This window comes from Corvus kubaryi, unplaced genomic scaffold, assembly GCF_017639235.1.
Source record: "Corvus kubaryi isolate FWS band 111438036 unplaced genomic scaffold, C.kubaryi_AGA036_p1.0 37392, whole genome shotgun sequence".
NCBI lineage: Eukaryota > Metazoa > Chordata > Aves > Passeriformes > Corvidae > Corvus > Corvus kubaryi.
In genome coordinates this window covers 3,824,835-3,845,503 of record NW_024581131.1, presented here as the reverse complement: position 1 = coordinate 3,845,503, position 20,669 = coordinate 3,824,835, and the positions used below count along the sequence as shown (strand labels likewise).

At 43.6% G+C, this 20,669-nt stretch overlaps 1 long non-coding RNA gene across 1 annotated transcript in view; it reads left to right on the top strand.

Annotated features, from left to right (window-relative positions):
* The first annotated feature begins 8,907 nt into the window (after positions 1–8,907).
* The window catches only part of LOC121669552, a 22,088-nt gene continuing 10,326 nt past the window's right edge, over positions 8,908–20,669 (top strand). The window contains exon 1 of the long non-coding RNA XR_006017797.1: positions 8,908–13,381. This is a non-coding gene — a long non-coding RNA (uncharacterized LOC121669552). The remainder of the gene's footprint in view (positions 13,382–20,669) is intronic.

The window sequence follows — 20,669 nt, the reverse complement described above, 5'->3', positions numbered from 1 at the left end:
GTGCCAGGCACTGCAGCATTCTTGACAGGTAAAGCAGTAATATGGCAGTCATCTTTCAACCTGTCAAATGGTTCCAGGTATGCTTGCAGATGTCATCTGCAGTTGCTTGAAACCATTTACTTTACAATGACAATGAGAGAAAGAGCAGAGCTGGGACAGGAGAACTGAATAGAAAAGTGGTGTGTCTTTGATAATCAGCTTTGTAGAATTACATGCAACTTTCAGTGAGAATTATGAGCTGTAGCTAACTTAATTTTTATGGAAGTTGAAGGATCTTTCTGCTACCACTTGAGAAATCAAAAGTATTTTGCTGACATTTTGCTATTTAGAGTAGGAATTTGGGTATCAAGAACTAAAAATAACAGACTGAATGTTTGTCTTTTTGGTATATGAACAGGTGTACTCCCTAACTCCTGACAGAACTGAAACCACTGAAAGTAACTGAACAACAGACAGCAGTGCTTGAAATCCCCCCAGCAAAGAAAGTGCAAAGCTTCCCTTAGAAGTTCAATGGGAAAGAGTCAAATGGTAAGTGTGAATGATGATTCATGATGAATGATGGATTGGCCCACACTGTGAAAATTAAGGGTGTTCAGCCCCATTATTTTAAAGACTCAGGTGTTAAGACTGGAGATCTAGTACAGAACACTCTGCTCTTCATTGATCATAAGTGATGGAAAGTAAACATCTTTGTATAGTGGGTGGATCAAATGTGAGACAGCAAGGTTTGAGCTGCAAAATCCATAAAGCAAAAACACAAAACCCCAGAGCCTGGGCTGACTAAATTGGCATCCACAGTCTCGTAAAGCTGGTGTGACAGGCAAGCAAAGGAGCATCAAGACCTCCTTTTCACACTGGAAGTAAAGTCCCAAGCCTGGAATCTCTCTTGCACAGGAGCCCATGTTATATCCTCCAAAGACACCTGTTTTGATTTATAACATACCTTCTGCTATGTGCCATTTTTTCTTGCTGATCCCTTCCCATTTCGTGGGGGTTCCAATTCAGTTTGTCAGCAATCTCAAGAACACCCAAATGAAGAGGAAGGGAAAAGCTTGCCTGGAGTGTGTGCCAACTCCTGAAGGTGTCACCCTGGAGGGGATGAAGGATGGATGACTGATAGAGCAGTGTCCAGAGTACACCATAAGGCAAGAAGGGAAGAGAGCAGAGCTTACCATTTAATGCTGCTGAGCTGAGTGACTGCAGAGGTTGCACAGTGATCACAGGATACACAAGACAGTGATCCTGATGGGCAGTACAGCAGTGCCAGTGCAGCTGTGGGAGGTAAGTGTGGATGACTCAAGAGAGGAAGAGGAGGAGGAATATTTAGTCTTTACACTGTTTTTCAGTGAACTCTCCAATGGAGCAGTGCTGCTTTGCTGGAACACCTAGGAAACTTGTAAAATAACACTGATCTGCAGTCTTTTTATTGTTTAACATGGAATAAGCTGTTAGTCTGTACCTCCTATTGCTAGTATGAAAGTAATAATGAAGGACTTCCCTTTGCTGTATGAAGTGGTAGAAGCATAAAGCAGTAAATCTCCCATTTAAGTCCTTAACACCTGTAACCTAAACCAGGCTAGTAAAATGTATCATGTGTTTTATTTTAGTCAGGGTTGCCCTAATGAATTCTTATCCTGATTCTTTAAGGTGACCCACGGGACATTTGACTGCAGTCTGCTGAGGACCAGCAGCAGAACATGAGGCTGGTAAATATTGAATATCACATTTGTTTTGTTAATTAATTTTGCAGTAGCATTATTGATGCTGTAAACTTAAGTCTATGATCTTTACAGATACACACACGGCTGTTAAGAAAGCCAGGAAGAAAAGTTGGAAAGTTTAGCTTTGTGCTCTCAGCATAGGCTGGAGGAGAATTTCAAAGTTAGGGTGTGGATTTTAGTGGCTGTTAGTCTTTGTGATGACTTCTGTTTGATGTGGACCAGGTTTGAACTGTGCCCAGGTGCTCTCCATTAAATGCATTTTAGGACCATTTTGAAGTGAACTACATGGGAGGAGGATAAAATGACAGCAGTGTATCCTTCACAGGTTCAGTAAAAAGTTCTGAACATTCTGTTGGTAGGTATGGTAGGAAGGAAACTTTAGGCACCAAAAGAAGCTCAGCTGTGAGGGCAGACAGATTTTCTCACATGGAGGATGGATCTGCCCTAATGCCCACCCCTGGCATGTGTCTCTGTGAGGCTGGTCCTGCATTTTCTGTGTCAGGCTCCTGCAGGATGGGTACCAGGCTTGGTCTCTGAGTGCCTTCTGTAGGCCACAGCCAGGGTGGTCTGAAGGGACAATGTAGGGCGGGGGCCATCCCTGGTCACTCCTCTGTGACAGAAGCCAGTTCTGTGGCACAGCTAACCTGGAAGATGTGTCTGAGCTGCCTCTGATTCCTGTGCACAGTGGAATTGTAGTCTGGTGTCTTAGTTACTGATTCTTCTTTGCTCATCAGAGTCCAGGTTCAGATACAAATATTGTGCAGGCAGTAGAGGAAGTGTTTGGCTGGTGTGACAGCTCCTCTGGACCAGCTGTGGGAATGGAGCAGTGCCAACGGCAGTTTTCTGCTTTAGCTTTTGGATTCCTATAGCTGCATTCCCTTCAGTGAACACACATAAAGGAGGGTAAAAACTACTTAGGAACAGCCTTTTTCCATCCCCTTTTCTTTCTAGGATTTCTTCCAATTTACTAAACCGCTTTCATCCTGTGATCTGTCCATTTTGTTAGGAGATCTCCCTGCTGTTAAACACCTCATTGGTGTTTGAAGTGCTCAACTGACAATTGTGAGCAGTTTTTTGTTCATATGCTCCCATTGGGATTTTTTCCAGAGACACAGTACCAAACCTGTCAGAGTTTAAGGAGTGTCTGGTTGATGTTTAGTCATATAGTTTAGTTTTGGGTAGTCCTGCAAGGAGCAGAGAATTGAAATTGGTGATCTTTATAGGTCCATTCTGACTTGAGCTATTCTATGATTCTGTGACATTTGCAATCATAAAGAGTGTGATGTTCATACTCTTAACTGGGGATCCTGACAAGCTCTGTTGTCCTGAATGATGCAGAGGTAAAAGGAGTATGGCTCAAGAAGGCAAACAGGTAAAATGCCCATGGGATGATCAGTATAATGAAAGGCCGCAAAACCGTAATGGGACTTGGCCTGGTGTTAATAAAGAGATTCTAACTTAGGACAAACAGATGGACAAATCAGACAAGAACAGATTATATCTTTCCCAGACTTCTACTGTCTTTGTCTTACTAAGGTTTGGCTTTGGACCTTGGCTTCGTCAAAATTTTCCTTTGCAGTCTCCTATGAAGATGCTGTCACATTTGCTCACCCATTTTCTCAGCCTGTAGGCTCGCACTCTTTCCCACAGGGTTGGCTTCTCACCACCCACCCTTCTCCCTCTCCTGGCCTCTGATTTCCAGAGTAATCAGTAAATGTATCCTCTGCATGTGATGCACACCCTTCAGTACATACCATGTGGCTCATCTAGGCAGATGCACAGATCACGTAATACTGAATTCATTTTGCCCATGGATCAATTTACCAGAGAAGGAGCCAGAAATCCTGACAGCTTAGACATCTTAGGGCAGGAAACTCTGATCAGAGGATTCAGGGACACGGTTGGAAATTATGTTCTTTGCAATGTGAGTTGTTTCCTGCCTCAATCTTTTTGTCAGGTGAGGGGCTTGAAAAGGATTTGGATAGTGAAGCAGGGAACCATCCACTGACTCATCACTGACAGACTGGGAGAGGAGCAGGGGGGCAGAGTTGCCAGTGGACATAGCCACCCCGTGTCCTTCCTGTTCTTTACCAGGTGTACACAAACACCTGCAGAATCTGTGCTTCACCAGGTCTCCTCACCTGGCGTTTTACAGGCTCATCTGTGTGCACAAGCAAAACCTCTTCCTTCTGTTTCTTTGTTCCCCGAGGGGAGAAAATCGAACAGTCGTACTGGTTGATTTTAAGTCTCTAAGTCAGTGATCAAGAATTTTGGCCTGAGCCTTTGCTTCAGACGTTGTTGTCATGAGCAACAAGCAAAACACCTTTTCCGAAATGCTGAACAGAAGCAGAAAACTGCGTCTCTTGGCAGGCAGATGGCGCCAGATGGGCGTTCGGCGTGGCAAAAAGCCTCTTCTTGCCGGCTTAATCGGGGCAGTGCGGATGAGACCGCTGGCGGGACAAGCAGGAGCACGGGCGCTGTGTCTGCCACTCTGAATATTTATCGGACCTGTGCTGCAGTAAAAATACATCCACGGCAAAACTTTGGTATGGGGAGGGTTTGTTTTCCTGGATGTCAGCAGAGAATTGTGATTTCTAAAACGACATGTTGTGTAACAAAAATAAAAGAAAGAAAAAAAACCAACAAATATGTTTAGAATCATAGAATGGCTCAGGCTGGACGGGACCTTAAAAATCATCTAGTTCCAATCTTTCACTAGAGCAGGTTGCTCCAAGCCCCATCCTTCTTGTGGCCTTGAACACTTCCAGGGATAGGGCATCCACAGCTTCTCTGAGCAACCTGTGCCAGTGCCTCAGCACCCTCACAGTGTAGAATTCTTCCTAATATCTAATATAAACCTACTCTCTTTCAGTCTGAAGCCTTTCTCCCTTGTCCTGACACTGCATGCCCTAGTAAATAATACCTCCCCGTCTTTCTTGAGGCTTCCTTCAGGTACTGGGAACCTGTTGGTTTTGGTTTGGGTTTTATTATCCTGTGCAAGACGTCCTTATCATGCCCCCATATTACTCTGTAAAAAATGAGAGAGAATTTTCTTTACTAGCAGTACCTAACTTTGATCCTTCTATCTTTGTCATGATCTTAGGTACGTATCTCCATGGGACTTCAGGGAAGAACAGCAAAATGGGCTGCCTCTGGTACTTTACAAAACTGAGAAACTGCCTGGAATCAAATCTCCAGGTCCTGGGGAAGTGAGGGGCTTTGGGATTTGCTATTTCCCAGAGCTCCCTCTTTTTCTGCTGAGGTGAACAACTAAAGGAGGGCAGGTGACTCACTGTATAAGAAACAGAACTAAATCAGCTGAATCAAAACACGATCAAAAACATAAGACAAAATTTTGAATGTCCCTAAAGACTTCCACAAAATACCAAATTCTGATAGTAAAAACATGAAGGAATGTATGAGGGGCCCAGTTTTGGACCACTTTTTCTAGGAACTCAGGATAGATGTCAAGGTATATTTGCAGCTGCAGCCTTCAAATGTCTTCTCTTCTTTCCAGATTCTCCAGTTATTGAAGAATCTCTCCTCGAGCTTTTTCCTGAACACATCATCCCTGTGAAGACCAAGTGCACTGCAAGCAGTGAGGTCCCTTCCAAGGCAAAGCCAAGGCCCAAAGTCACATCAAGGACAGTGTGGAGGAGACAGAGGAAGAGAATGTGGTGTTGGAGAAAGCCAATGACTGCATTACCACCAAAAGCTTGGTGAGAGAAGAGTAGAGCCATTGCGCTGAATCTGAAAAATCACTTTGTCTGGGGAGGGATGTAGCAGGAGGAAAAGGGGCAATGGCTTCAAGGGTAGGTTTAGGTTAACATTAGGAAGAAATTCCATACAGTGAAGGTGGTGAGGCACTGGCACAGGTTGTCCAGAGAAGTTGTGGATGCCCCATCCCTGGAAGTGTTCCAGACCAGGTTGGATGGGGCTCTGAGCAACCTGGTCTAGTGGAAGGTGTCCCTGCCCATGGCAGAGGATTGGAAGGAGATGATCTTTAAGGTTCCTTCCAACCAGAACCATTCTGTGTAAAACTAATTTGGTTAGAAAACACTGCTGAACTGTCTTCTGGGAGTTACAGTTCAGGCACCTGATCTAGTTGAAGCTGTCCCTGCTTATTGCAGGGGGATTGGACTAGATGAGCTTAAAAATCCCAACCCAAACTATTCTGTGATACCTCTTGTTCCTATATTTGATCCTGAATGATCAAATTTTTGTAGTCCCCATTCCCCAAGTCCAGAGTGCATCACAGAATATACCAGGCAAACAAGCGAGTCTGGCCTATTGAAACACTTGAGAAAGATAATCACCAGCTTGTATTAATATTTATCATTTTTCATCTAAAGCTTTGCTTTTTTGTCCAAACATCCTATGGATTAGAGAAGATGTTTCTGAGCTGCTCTGTAATGCACTGCAGAAAGAGCTCATTTTCAGAATAAGTGCAAGATTTGAAATGTTTAAACATATGAAGTGACCAAGGGAAGTAGGTGGCAAAGAAATAGTTTTTGGAAAAGTGTTGTGACCATGGATAAATTTAAACATACAAGTTACCCTCCTTGGCTTCCTGCTCTACATACATATATTTCTTTATACACGCAAATACCACACATGCACACAATTTGGAGTCAATAAATTGTGATTGTTCTTTGCTAATTTGATTTTCTTCTGTGTAGAGCCTCTGAGAGAAGTGTCTCATAGAAGTTGCTTGAGTGGCTTGTTACCACAAGCAACAATGAGAGGGCAGAACATTCGGCACCTCTGAAAGTCACACCTACAGATTTGGGTGCCTAATTTTGACTGCTTTTTCCTGAATTAGACCAGAACTGACTTGAACAAGTGGCTGATTTTGTTGTATCCATCAGATAGCAACCATGTGATCCATGCTTAGCACAGCTTGTGCAACACATGGGAGTGTTCCTACCAGCAGCAGCATCTGACTAACGAGACTATTGCTGCTCTTCTTCTGTTAATATTTTGGTTCTTTCTTGGATTCTTTCCTCTATCCCATTCAAAATGTGGGGATTTCGTATTAATTAAATTGCAATCGCTCACACTATTGTCCTGGTTTCAGCTGGGATAGAGTTAGTTTTCTTCTTAGTGGCTAGTACAACGCTATGTTTTGGGTTTTGTAGCTAAGTAGTGTTTTCTCCCACTAAAGGACCATTCAGTTTCCTATGCTCTGCCAGTGAGCAGGTGCACAAGAAGCTGGGAGGGAGCATGGCCAGGACAGCTGGCCCAATGTGGCCAGAGGGATATTCTTATACCATAGACTATCATGCTCAGTGTATAAACTGGGGAGAATTGGCTGGGGGCTGCCAGTCACTGCTCAGGGACAGACTGAGCCTCAGTCAGAGGGTGATGAGCAACTGTAGCCATCTCTTGGCTTTTACTTCTCTCTCTCTTTCTCTCCTTTTCATCTTCTTGGTTTATCACAGTCCAAAAGCAATAAAAAAATTAAATCAGTGATCCCTTGGGAATACTTTTATGTGGGATTAGAAAGAGTTGGGTACTTACAACACGTGTGTCTCTAGGTACCAGAGTGTATGGTTTTCTGGAGGATACAGAATGAGTTCTTTGTGAGAGCTGTGAACTGTGCAGGCCCTGGAGTCCCCAGAATTCCCTACACCTCTTGTTGCAAAGGCTCCCATCGATATGTCTCTTCCACTGTTCAATGTCTGGTTTTCCTAAATATGTATGCAATGTCCAGGTCCATGTATTTATGAATGATGTCTGAGGGCATGTGAGTTCGATGTAATCCACTCCATTGTATTAATAGCTCAACTAAAGATTAGGAGAGGCCTTAATACTGTTTTAATACTGTTGGCTATAAATGTAATTATAGTATAAGCACCCGGAAGTGTGGTATTATTTGCCTTAGAAGTGGAACTATTAAAACAAGGAGGCAGAGATTCCCAGCTGGGGGAAATTGGGTATCTGTAAATAGCAGAGATCAACATGATGAAGGTGCTCTGAGGTGTAGGTAGCTTTAGTACTTAAGGTTCACATACAGGTTGCCAAAGGCCATTAATGTATGAGAAAGAATACAATTTGACATTACATATGCTCGTCAGCCACCCATCAACCCTTTTAAAAGAAGAAAAAACTCTTGTGGGATTCATGAAAGTTGCTTACATTCTTTTATTTTAATATTGGATTTTTAGTAGTAAAGAATCTGTGCCTAGTTCTGAACTGATCAATACCACAGACAAACTCCAAAGGATTACAGCAGCCTCAGAAATGCTGAAATGGGCAGGTTTTATTTAGTGCCAGTTGCAGAGACTTCTTTCTCTATATGACTAAAGCATTTTGCAAACAAAAGACTGTCAGGTGCCATCAATAAATAGCCTAAACTATTGATGGAATCCTGTAATAGATACTGAAGTGGGCCTTAGTAGCTGCACAAAATTCAGAAAAAAAAAATGGCCAAGCGTGGAAGCCAGTATAGCTAAAAAACCAAAGAATTCTATGTGGTAGATAAAAGCCTCGAGGTTAAATAGTTACTCAGATGGGAAAGCATTCAGGCTCCTTTACATCAGAAGACAACACAAAACCAATTTAAAGCCTGGAGCTACAATTCTTCTCCTATTTGAAGACTTGCATTATCTCACATTAGGCTTAGGAGAGGAGAATACTCTCCGTCCATATGCACCATATTCCTTATGACCCCTGCACTCAAATGGGAGCCCTGTATAAAAGCCATTAGCATCAAGTTTGTTATGGCATGCTGCACTGCATGACTTTTTTGGTGCCAGGGGGAAGGTTGTTGCATTTTAGCTGAGAATTTCAAAGCAGGACTTGTATTTGGATACACAACTCCCTCTTCTTTTGATTAAAAACATGGCTTTTTTTAACAGTCCATCTTTTGCTCTTCTCCTGTATTACGGGGGCTGCTGCAAAGTGGGCTAAATAGCAGAAAGCAAGATCTGTATTTTTTTAAATTACTATTAATTAGGAATACTGTAATCTTTGGCAAATAAACTTGAAGAACACTAATAGGATCTTGCAAGTCAGTAAGCACGTTCCCTAATCCCAGTCCAGATAGCACCTGGCTACTTCCCACAGGACTGTAGGAGGGATTTATTAAACAAGAAGAGACACAAGGGACTCAAAGTCATAGAAAACAGGTTGTAGGAAATGTACTGCCGAGCTCACCAGCCAGCTAGGAAGAGACAGAAGCAAACCTTTAATGCCAAACACCTCTCCTAAACACGTGTGGAAAATGAGTGGTGGGCAGTGCTCATAGCAGACTCCCAGATGATTCTGTGCCAGATAGAGTGAGTTTTTCTTAAATGGCCAACCTTGAAACAGTGTCTCCATTATGTGCCATGTTAGGAACCACATTACTTTGCTGGACAGAATTTGCTCTGTTTATTAAGGCTCTTTTTATACCCCAATACCCTGCAGATTCGGTTGGCATCTTGAAATGGGACTAGCTCTGCATTCACATCTGCAAGCTGTGGACTCTCCTGCTGTCACAGAACCTTCAGAACTGCTGAAGGTGGTGGATTTTTCGGCTCCAGCCTTGGCTTAGCGTGGCAGGAACCAGACCAGAGGGAGGTGCTGTCAGGATATGCATTAGAGACATGAGCTGAGGACACCAAAAAGTGGACAAAATGCACCAAGGTCCCTATCTCTAGTACCACTTACAGTGTGGGAAGCTTGCAGGAGAGACAAATACTGCTTCTGAACCCAAGCCATGAGTGAAGCTGTTATGGGAGAAGCAGTGTCATTAGAGGAAGGAATTCTAGCAATGCCACCTTCAGGTAAGGCCTGCAGTATCCATCTAGCTGGAAGTCCTACCTGTTAGCTGTTACTTTCTTTTGTTTCTAACATATACCACATTTTGCAAAGTTTTATCAAATTCATCTTGCACTAAAAAAAGCATTTATCATCACAGCTCTGCTGGGTTTTGTTCAGTTTTCAGAGATTCTGGGAGGAGATGGAGAGCAGCACAAAGTTGTGCAGTCCTAGAGCCAAATTTAAATCATTCTGCCATCCTTCTTGCTAAGATGTCCCCTGAATGAGGGTGTCAGGTATAATGGTGTAATAATTGTTTGTTCCACCATATGACTGCTCACATCACGCCTCACGTGGTTACAGAGGTCACTGTTGGAAGATTCTCTGATTCCTAACATGGATTCAGTAGTCCGAGTATGGGTTAGGACAGTTGATGCTACAGTAAATAAATCATCATGCTTGAAACAGCCATTTGCTGTAAATATGTGGTGTTACTGAGACAGGACAATAATCCTTTCAGGCCCTCAGTGAGCACTCAGCATTCTGGCACCTAAAGTTGAAGTAATATTAGCAGAGGTCATGCTTCAAGTACACTAATTATGTCTTGAGAATGAAGATATGAATGAGAATGACCTGCCATGAAATCCCTAGATACCCCACTAATTGAGGTAGAAAAGCATTTAAATCTTTATTGTTTAGAGCTTGTTTGCTTAATTATTAATTAGAAAATTCAAGCGTTTTGTCTAAGATAGTCCCAGGTGACAAAGCATGGTGCTGGCTGTCCTCAGTAGCAGTAAGGCCAGCAGGAACAGATGATTCATGAGTCATGTTATATAGCACCTATTCCTGTAGAGCAGAAGGACATTCAGGTTTGACTGAGGAAGTCTCAGAAAGCAACATCCAGGTGACCATTTTTCATATTGATCATTTCTCTTCTCAATCTCCACTTCGAAACTACATAACCCATCCATGCAGCATGGCTTTGTTACTGTATCTTCAAATAAGGAAACACCAAAAAATCCCAGAGAGACCATAGGCTCCAGACAAACTTCTCTGGTGTGAGGTGGCAACATGCAGTACTGTGCTGAAGAGTTTGAGAAGTCCTGTAAGAAAGAGACATTATACAAAACTGCTCATGGCAGGATTTGGACAGTAAAATCATCAAATGAGTCATTAGACCTGCCTTTCCTTTGTTCTCACTCATGTATTACATGTAAACTACACTTTTTTGGCACATTTTTTCCATTATCTTTAAATATTCCTGTTCCATCCACCTCACCTGAAATTGTCCTGAGTAGGTGCTCATCAGTAAGCAGTTGATTGCATTGATGTTTCTCTTGTGGTTGCACAGCTTAAGAGAAGAGCTGACAACATTTTAACCCTTACACTTTACTGCCTTCTGCTAAAACAGCCTGAAGGATTCTTCTTCCAGTCTCTGAGGTGACTCAACAGGCTGAAGAATGGCTGTAATTTTCTGTGCAATCTCTCACTCTCTTACTTTTTCGTTTTTTCTCTCTCTGTTTTCTTTCATTCCTGCCCACCCAGGTTTGATCTGACTGTGAGGCTGAAGAGCCACATGGTGGTTTGTGCTGGGACAGCACCATGCCTTCGCACGTCTTTTCTGTGAGCTTCCATGTTATGTCCTGCCAGAGCAGAAATCCTGCAATTAGTGTTTTCTTGGGTATCTGGTGAAATACACCTGCAGGGTTTTAGAGCCTGGAGTCATCCTTTGGCCTTTATCACAAGCTGTCACTTTGGTTTCAAAGTTGACTATTGGAGAAAACTCATGCAGAACTTCAGGTTCACAAAGTCCTGCATAACTGCTCACTGTTTTTATGGCAAGCCTTTTTATAGGCCTCCCTGTGGTGGTAGAGGCCTATGTGGGACTTCCGTGCACACAAGTTTCAGCTGCACAACCCAGCCCTTCACAGGGGGAGCATCAGTGCTCAACAAACCATAAAACATTGGGGAAGATCTGTGATTCACCATGAGAAGCAGAATTTTTCAGGCATGCAACTACAGTTCATGTAAGGTGAAGATAAATCATTCTTCATTAAACCTTGAGTGACCTAGGGTTGTAAAGACAATGCTTGAGGTCCCAACACTGTCCTGTCTGAGGTACAATTTATATTGACATGGATGTTGAGCTCATTTCTGTAGATACTAACAGCAATTTATGTGCTTTCCTTTTTTTTTTTAAGCCTGGACTACTACATGAGCTCAGGCTCCACATGACCTTGCAGAATGAACCCTGCTGTAAGAAGGTACTTCTCAGTTTAAATTGTATAAGTTGATCTGTATCACACCAGCTGTTTTCCCTCAGCTTTCAAGATGATCAAACTAATGAACTGTAGCATGGGGTTATGTAGAATCTCCCAGGCCATGACAGATGTGTGCACTTTGCTGGGCACAAAGCCTGCCATTGCCTTTGCAGCTTGAAGAAATCTCCAGGACTGGTGTCCTTGAAACATTTTTCTCACGGGCTGATTACGCTCAAGTAGCTCCTGTAGCCACAGACATCCCTGTTGTGCTCAAAGATGGGGTTTGTTTCTGACGCTGCCCAAGGCAGGAAGCGGAATTTTATAACAGTTGTTTTGGCCAGTGCTCACCACCAGTGGTGTGGCAAAAAGAGGGAGGACAAGAACTATTCCCAGTCCTGATCCACAGCACCGAGTGATTTGTTTCTGACCTGTACCACATTATCCTCAAGAAGGGTTGCAGAGACATCGTTTACAACATCCACCTGCAAGCTGCAGGTACAGCATAGAGAAAACTTGAGCACCTCCATCACCTTGGGGTACTGACAGGAGGCTCTCTTCTGATGATGGAAATTAGACACAACTTCTACATCAATACTAGGGTGAGGAAGGCTGGGGTTTTTTTCTTAAAAACGAAACAAAACAAAAAGAACAAAAAGTTTCCAATGATACAACCCTTTATCCAAAAAACGCCCCAGGAGCAATCCAAAATGTTTCCACTCAAGAGGAGAAAGACTCCCTGGTCAGAAAAGACTTTCCTACTTCTTGTCATTGTATTTCCCAACTCCCTCCTTCATGTTAGCTGAGCCAAGCCTGGAAGCAGCATGGCTCAGAGTCAAGGAATAAGGGTGGTACTGCTGGGGCTTTGTTTACTCTGTCCAATGTGGAGGGAAAGGGTGAAGCAGTTATTGCTCCAGACACTCCCAGTGCTACCTTGTTTTTCATGCCATTATTTGAACAGGAAAATCCCCATAACAGTACTGATACAACAGTGTCTGTCCCCTCAGCAGTCTGGTGACACCATTTCCATTGCCAGTGGGTCTGTGCCAGCCAAGTGGAGGCAGGCTGGCTTGGCTCCTTAGAGAAACTCCTATTACTGTAATGGTCTGCTGAGGTTACAGACCTATGTGCTTGTCATCCTTTCAGAGAATGCTTTTCAAAACTAACAGCCTTGTTTTTTCATCAGAAGGTAATTACAAAGTACAAATTGGCCCTCGGGTTGCTCAAGGTAGAAGAAATCAAGGAAAGAAGTACTTTCCTAGATACACAGTGATTTTGGAAGTGAAACATTTTTGCCCTAGAAAAGGACAGAGGGAGGGAGCCAAACAGAATAAACTAGTACTTAAATGGGTTCATTAATTCTTAGCTTTCCCTGACCACCCAGTAATCTGCAGCTGGCTGAAGGAGTCCCAGACACCATGACCCTAAACCACAGCTCAGATGCAGAAGACAACTAGGAGACTTATTATGGTGTCCTGCAATGTGATGTCAGTACTGACATGTGGTTCACAGGCACAGAGAAGGTCTCCAGCAATAAATACACTGTCACAGGCCTGCTCCCAGGGAGGAAATACTTCTTCTGAGTCATTGTCTGCAATGACAGTGGAGACACTGACCCTCTGGATTCTCAGGAGCAATGGAACATCTCCAGACACAGAGGTAAGCACAAGACTCAGGGTTGAGCTCAGGCTCCCTGTGTGGCCTTGGGTATGTCACTAATCTGCTTTGCACCTCAGGTGCCCACGTGGGGATTAGATACAAGAATGCCTCCTGTTCTATCCTGTCCATTTGTTGGCAATCTCTTCAGGACCAGGCTTCCTTTAACTACATGTGTATGTGTCCCATTATATAGCAGTTTATGCAGATGCTGTTTAAATCAAAATTCAGGACATCCGTGTGCACAAAGTTGATATTATCATGTCTTCACATAACAGAAGATTGGTGTTACAAGTCATTTGTCTTGTAGCACATTTCCAGTCTAACTGGGATTTGTTCTCTAAATGAGAAGCAAAGAAATCTGTGACACATAGGAGACTGTGTGACAGTCTTTCTGGACCAGAAGTCCCTGAAAGCACATTAAATTAAACATTTAGAGGTCATCCTGTCAGGTAAATGTCACCTTCCTTGTGCAGTTGCTTCCTACACATGCCTAATCATAACATGGATGTCTAATCACCAGTGCTCCCAAACATAACTGAACATGGGGCATCAAGTCAAAATGCTAAGTGATCCTTCTGCCCAGTCTGGGGAATTGCAGAATGCAGTGATTCTAAATGGTGGGATCAGAGACAAATTTTTTGGCTTGGCCTATGCCTGGTGTAGTAATAGAAAAGAAATTATATATTAATACATATTGCTAGATTAGGCATGTATTTTTTCAGAAGCCTTTCCACATGCTGCTATGAGTCTTCTAAGCCCATTAAGAGTAATGGGCTACACATTAAATGGACAGAATGAGTGGTACACTAAAAGGAGTAATGAGATGTTACATGGTATATTGGTATTTACCAAACAGCCTTTCCTGATCGATTAGACCATAGGTATGTTACTTTGGCTATGTGTGCAGCTGAGAAAGAGCACTTCCAGTTATGTGGCTGTAGTTGTGTTCTGGTGTGGAAGTGCTGTAGGCCTGGATTTTACAGAGTCTGAACTGGCTTCCATAACTTCTGTGCACGTAGGCAAGCATAGGAGAGTAGTAAATGGAGGAAAGTTAGGTTGGCTGTGCCTTGCACTATGTTCCCTGAACATTCCTTTGATAACAGCCTACCTGTCTTCAGGCAGGACCAGCAAGACACAGATGTGAACTGATTTCTTGTCCTCCATTATAAATGGCAAGTCACAGGGTTTATTTGCATAAACCTGAGAGATGGTAGAAAAACTCTGAAGAAGAATGAGGAGATAAGCTCTTATCTAAGAATGAAGTTTCATGAATGAATTTTGCCACACAGTGCTACATTTAGAATCCACGGGATTTACCTGATGGGATCCCATGTCAATGCAACAAGCAGTATTAAATACTTGAAGAAATATGTTTAAATACAGGCTGAAAATGGAAGATTTGCAGTGGACACTGGAAATTAAATTGTACACGCAGTTCTCCTTGATTTCCCCCGAGCATTTTGTGGACTATTAATGCCTCAGAGCAACAGCAGCAGAGCAATATCCCTTCCTCTACAAGATCACCTGCTTTGGTTTATAATTGGGTGTAATTTAATCATGCGTTTCTAAAGTGCTTCGGGAGCCAAATATCCGAAAGCAATTTACAGTTTAGTGGCATTAGTGAGAGAAGGCATCGATACATCCCTGTGGAGCAAAAGTCTGACACCTTAGTTACAGACCAAGAAACAGAGAAATTAATTGCTTGCTTACAGTTGCATAGCAGATTAATGGGAGAATGAGATTTCCAGTTCCTTCCCCTCTTGCTTTTCAGTTTGCATTTGTTTGCATGTTGAGATGGGTATGCTGGTCAGATGCCAAGAGAAATGTGGTGTATTGCTCATTTTTCCTACTCCCTGGGTTTTCCCTGATGGGAAGTAAGGTCCAGGTCATGAGATGTCATACCCAAGCTCTTTAAGATTTGTACTCATGCATGAGAAGACTCTCTGTGTTGATGATGCTGGCCCTGTGTTTGCATGTTTGTGTATGCAATGGGAAGCAGCCCATAGCGACTGTCCTCAGCTGCATTTTGACTTCAAGATGGAGTATCCCAGGAAGGACTGTGCTTCCTGCTTCATGGCCCCACTGAGGAACCACAGCATGTCATAGCAATGGTGCCCTGAGCTGGGCTTTCATCAGCAACCCCCACCACCAGTGACCCCAGTACAGGGGCACTGTTAGCATCACATCCAAGCCTAAGTCGTGGCCTCAACAAGAAGCACCTGCCTGCTTATGACCTCTACTACTTGCAGCTGCAAGCTGATCATCTGTGGTAGGTCAGATGTGCAGCCACTGGAATTTGTTGGGGGTGATTCACTCTAGGCTGAGTAACCATGGATTTCATGTCTGAGTGTAGTTCACACTCTGCTATTTTCCAGGGCAAGCGCATTTGCTGGGACTGGCACTGTGGATCACACTCCTCTGGGCCGGTCTGGCTCTCACCCTTGTCCACAGAGGAGGAGATTGCTCAGTGTATAGGGGCTGGAGCTGCAAGGGCCACTTTGTAAGAGCTTACCTTCATATCCAAAAAACCAGCCTGCATCTGTCTTCCTTCAAAGTCACTGAGATTTATCTTCAGTTGCTTTAAAGTAGTCTTGCATCCCTTAAAAATGGCTTATTTTGGCCAGCAGGCCTCATGAGTTCCCTAAATGGCTCAGAAGCAAACATGGCCATTTCTCAGTCCCTAACCAGGCTTGCTCTGCATCCATGGCATACTTAGCACTTCCAAGCAGTCCATGGGTGCACTCTGAAAATAACCTTGTGATTTTTTTTTGCACAGACACTGCACTGGGTACATCTGTTCTCTTCTTTTGTAAAATAGAAGGGTTTTGCCAGCATTGTATGACAGCTAGTAAGGTTTCCAAGACAAAAAAAGCAAGAAAATCAGACATTTCATCTCTCCCTTCCCTGTTTTGTTAAACCAAATGAAGCTTTAAATCAGGTTGTAGCACAGAGCTTGGTTCCAGCTGGCTCGAATTGGTGGTGTGAGCATGGACGCTTCCAGGTGCATAGGGTGAAGTTTTACTAACACTTTTTAGAGACAGGCCCTGATGCCTCAGGCCTGTTAGTGTCTTCTTAAAGACGACAAGAGAGAGAGGCTGCCAGGCACAGCTTGAAATGAAACTGATACAGCACCAATAATGAGGGACTATATTTGGAAAGATCTTTCAGGGTTATTTTTGTCTGAGTTCATTACTTCTGGACAGCCTGCTGACAACTGCTGAGCACACAAACACATCCCACCCAGGGTTTGGTTCTCTCTGCTAAGGTGGAAATAGCTCACAGGGGGTCAGCAGAGGGAAAGGATGCACACATTGGGTTTCCTGCTCTGACTTTCGAACTGCTCTGTCTTTGTGTGTACAATCCATACACTTCTTCACTGAAGTCAGCAACTGCCCACCCAAAAGACTGAAAGCAATTCTTTACCATTTTTCTAATAATTCATCTCATGACCGTGTGCCCCACTTCCCATGCACCGATACACTCCTTCCTGAAGCCACAGCTGGAATGCAGCTTCCTCGTCCCTAAAATCAGTGGGAGCCTTTTCTTTTTGCCAGCCAGGCTGACACAAGGAATTCTGCCAGCGCTGCTCACCCAGTTCAGGGAAGGCAGACAGGCCTAAGGGGGCACAGGAACAGCTCTCCATCCCCTTCAGGATCTGATTGCTGGATAGCCCTTACCTTCTGCCTTCCCACACAGAGCTTGTTGAGGTGAGCACAGTTAGAGCAGGAACACACCTCTTCAGAGTTACTCAAAGCGGCCTGTTTACAGCAGACCTGGCTGAGGAATGAGGCTTGCAAAAGCACTGTACGGGTGAGGTGCTGATTTATACCCAGATTCCTCAGTGGGAGCCTATGTCTGAGGGCTCCTGGGGCTCCTCCCTATCTTGACCCAGGCAGTTTCTGGGTAAGGTCTCTCTGCTGCCTCTGTTTGCAGCTGATTGAGGTGGGAAAGCAGGAGTCAGAATAAGAGATTGTAAAACTGACTTTAGCAGATAAGGTATTCATGTCAAATAGATATTAACTGCAGGTTTATTTTTATTATTTTAGGAATCCTATTCTTGATAATTTTAGTTCTGGAAGAGGGGTAGTTACTGCCTGGAGTGAGGCACTGTAGGCTGGAGGGCACCATGCCTCATGTGAAAACAAGCACTCTTGTTAGGCCAGGAGCCCCTCAGACCAGGACTTAAAAGATTTTCTTTAGGGACAATTTTCAGAGACTTTCAGTGGTCTTTACCTGGTGACAGGCTGTCCTAGGGGAAAGGAGTAAGGACGGATCTAAGGGCTTAGCAAATCTGCTGATTGGAATAGCTGTGCAGCAGTAGCTGATTTCTGTGATGATTCCACAGGAACTAAACCTCTGTCTCAATTCCTCTTAATATATTGCAGTGGGTTTACCCCAGCTGGACATCTGGTGCAGACCAAAGCCATTTTATCACTACTCTCCATAGTTGGACAGGAGAGGGAAAATTTAACCAAAGGCTTATAAAGCAAGGTAAGGACAGGGAGATCACTCACCAAGTCACAGGCAAAACACACTCAGCTTTGGGAATTTAATTTATTACCAATCAAATCAGAGTAGGGTAAGGAGAAGTAAATTCCCAAATTTTAAAACATCTTTCCCCTACTTCTCCCTTCTTCCTGGGCTTAACTTTACTCCAGAATTCTTTACCTCCTTTGCCCACTGGTGCAGGTGGATGGGGAATGGGGGCTGTGGTCAGTTCATCACACTTTCTCTTTGCCCCTCCTTCCTCTGCTCTGACATGCTCTCAACTCCTCTCTTAGGTTGCAACTGCTGTTGCAATTTTTTTCCCCTTTAAAAAGTGTTGACACAGAAGCACTTGGACCTGTTGGTTCTGTTAGACACAGGGGAAGCTTCCAGCAGCTTCTCAAAGAAACCACCCCTGCAATCCCCCCCCGCCATCACAGCTTTGCCATGCAAACCCAATACTTACATGCTCTTCTATTTCTCTTCTTTAATTGCACTCTTCTGCTTAGCCACGTATTTCAGTTTTAGCCCTTTTGTTAATATTTGCAAAAACAAATAGGACATTTCACCACCTCAGTGAAACACAGCAGCAGCATTGCTGCTGTTGTAGCTCAGAAGGGGTGAATGTAATTTTCTTTAGGCTGGGAGTGGGCAGGTTTCAGAGAACACAAAGACTATTAGACCCATTCAGAACAGTGCTGAAGTGAACAAGGGGAAATGGGAATGAAAATGAGAACTCCCTAAATCTTAACTGTCACTTCCTACAAAAACTGCGACCAGACAACCTTTTCCTTTATACAGTAGAAAGCCTTATAGAGCTTTAAAAATTTTATGAAGCTTTTTATCCATAACTTTGTGAGACTTGCACTGAAAACATAGGGTTGACTGCACTAATTATGGCTCTTAGTCCTCTTCTTTTCCTTAAGAAAAAGATGGACACAAGGACAGGAAGTTTGCAGAAGTTGAAACACAAGATATAATTAGGGGAACTAGCTGTGCCTGGTCTGGCATGCAGAAGAGCATTGTTGTGGCTGTGTAGTTTGTCTTCATGTGACTCAAAATGCAGCTGCCCTTGGCTTCTATGAAGGTCAGTTAGACCAGGTGGTAGAGTGGGGCTTCTGCTCAGCAGGGGCACTTCCAGTGTTTCCATCTTCCTTCCCTCTAAATGATTTTTTACAGTAGGGTGTTACAGGTGATATTTCTAATATCCTCTGCTAATGTATCTTAATGGCAATAACAGGAGCCAAAGACTGGAGACAATCCTGCTTCCAAGCTCAAGAAGAGACTTGGATTCTGCCTCCTTGTGTCCAGATAGCCCAGCAGGAGCTCTGAGATATTTTAGGCTTCCTTATGTCAGATTGTATATAAACACAAAGTAAGTCATAAATCTGAAATACTTAAATCCTCACAATACCAAGAAAGTAAATACAGCTTTGCAAATGAGGGAGTCACTTTGTGAAAGAGCTGGCCACAGAAAGTGCAGGAATTTCACTGCTGGTGGCCAAGCCTAGATAAGGGATTACAGAGTACCTGAAACACTTAACAGGCTGACAAGTAGATCAATACAAATATACATGCATTGGTGCTGGGTCTTTTAATGTAGACTGAAATCTTCCCAGAGCTAGTTGTGGAATAAAAATACAGCAGTGGCCAGCCACTCAGACACATTCACTTTGAGAATATTGTGTCACTTTTGTTCCATCTGGAGCTAGGAAGGAGGTATGAGGAAACAGGATGCTCCTCCCAGCAGGCCTCTAAGTTTTTAAAAGGAATTGTAAAAGACCAAATAAAAGGAAGAGGAGATAATCGCCCACTTTTGCCTCCTGTTAACCCCTTTAGGCTGCCTTGAAAATAATTTGGTTGTATTTCTGCCTGGTACTGATTAATTCTCACATCAGGAACCACTTCAGAAGGGGAGTATGAAGGAGTTTCCATTAAGCCTGCAAGCAGATCCATTTAACTGACTGGGAGCACTTACACACACTGTGTTTCTATGCTATAAATCCTTAAAACCTCTTCCACTGGTGACAGATGGCCTGGTTCAGGATTAATAAAACAAAATATCTGTGCCACTGCATCAAACAGCTGAAGAAGCTGGCATTGGATCCCCAACCAGAGAAAAATGTGCAGACTACTCTACTTCTTTCCTCCTGGAAATTTTTCCTGGGGCAAGGGGGGAGAGAGAGATTTGGCCATTTGTCTGGGACTTCCTGGCAGTGAGCAGTCTTCCTGGAGCAGTCCTTCTGGAGCTGCCTTCTCCCTGGAAGTGTGGACAAATGGCCATTGTATGTGGGACTGGCTTGGAGCAGCAAGGGGCAAGCTTGCTCCAGAGACTGACATCCCAGGGCACCCGGGAGCTGGTGTAACACCAGCCAGGTGTCTGGTTGGTTTGTGTTGGATGTGCTCTGTGGGGTGCATGTGGGTGTTTTTCAGGGTTCCCCACGAAGGAATGCTGTGGCTGACTGTGACAATCAGGTTGTGTGGGCACTGAGCACTTCCAGCATAAATCATGCTGGAGAGTGTAACAGTGGCACAAAGCTGCCCACCACAGAGAGGCCTCATATTCCGTGCTGAAGCAGTCAAAGAAACAGAAAATGAGCAAGGAGACATTGTATTTTCACAGTAAAAATACCCAGTAAATTAATATTTTTAATTGCTGTTACACATAGAAGAAATGAGAAAAAAAAATACATTCCGAACAAAGAATTAAAATAGTAAAATCGGCATAAAAATGTGTTAAGAAAAGATCCCAGATCAACTGGCTGTACTGTATGTGGTGACCTTTACAATCACAGTAAAGAAA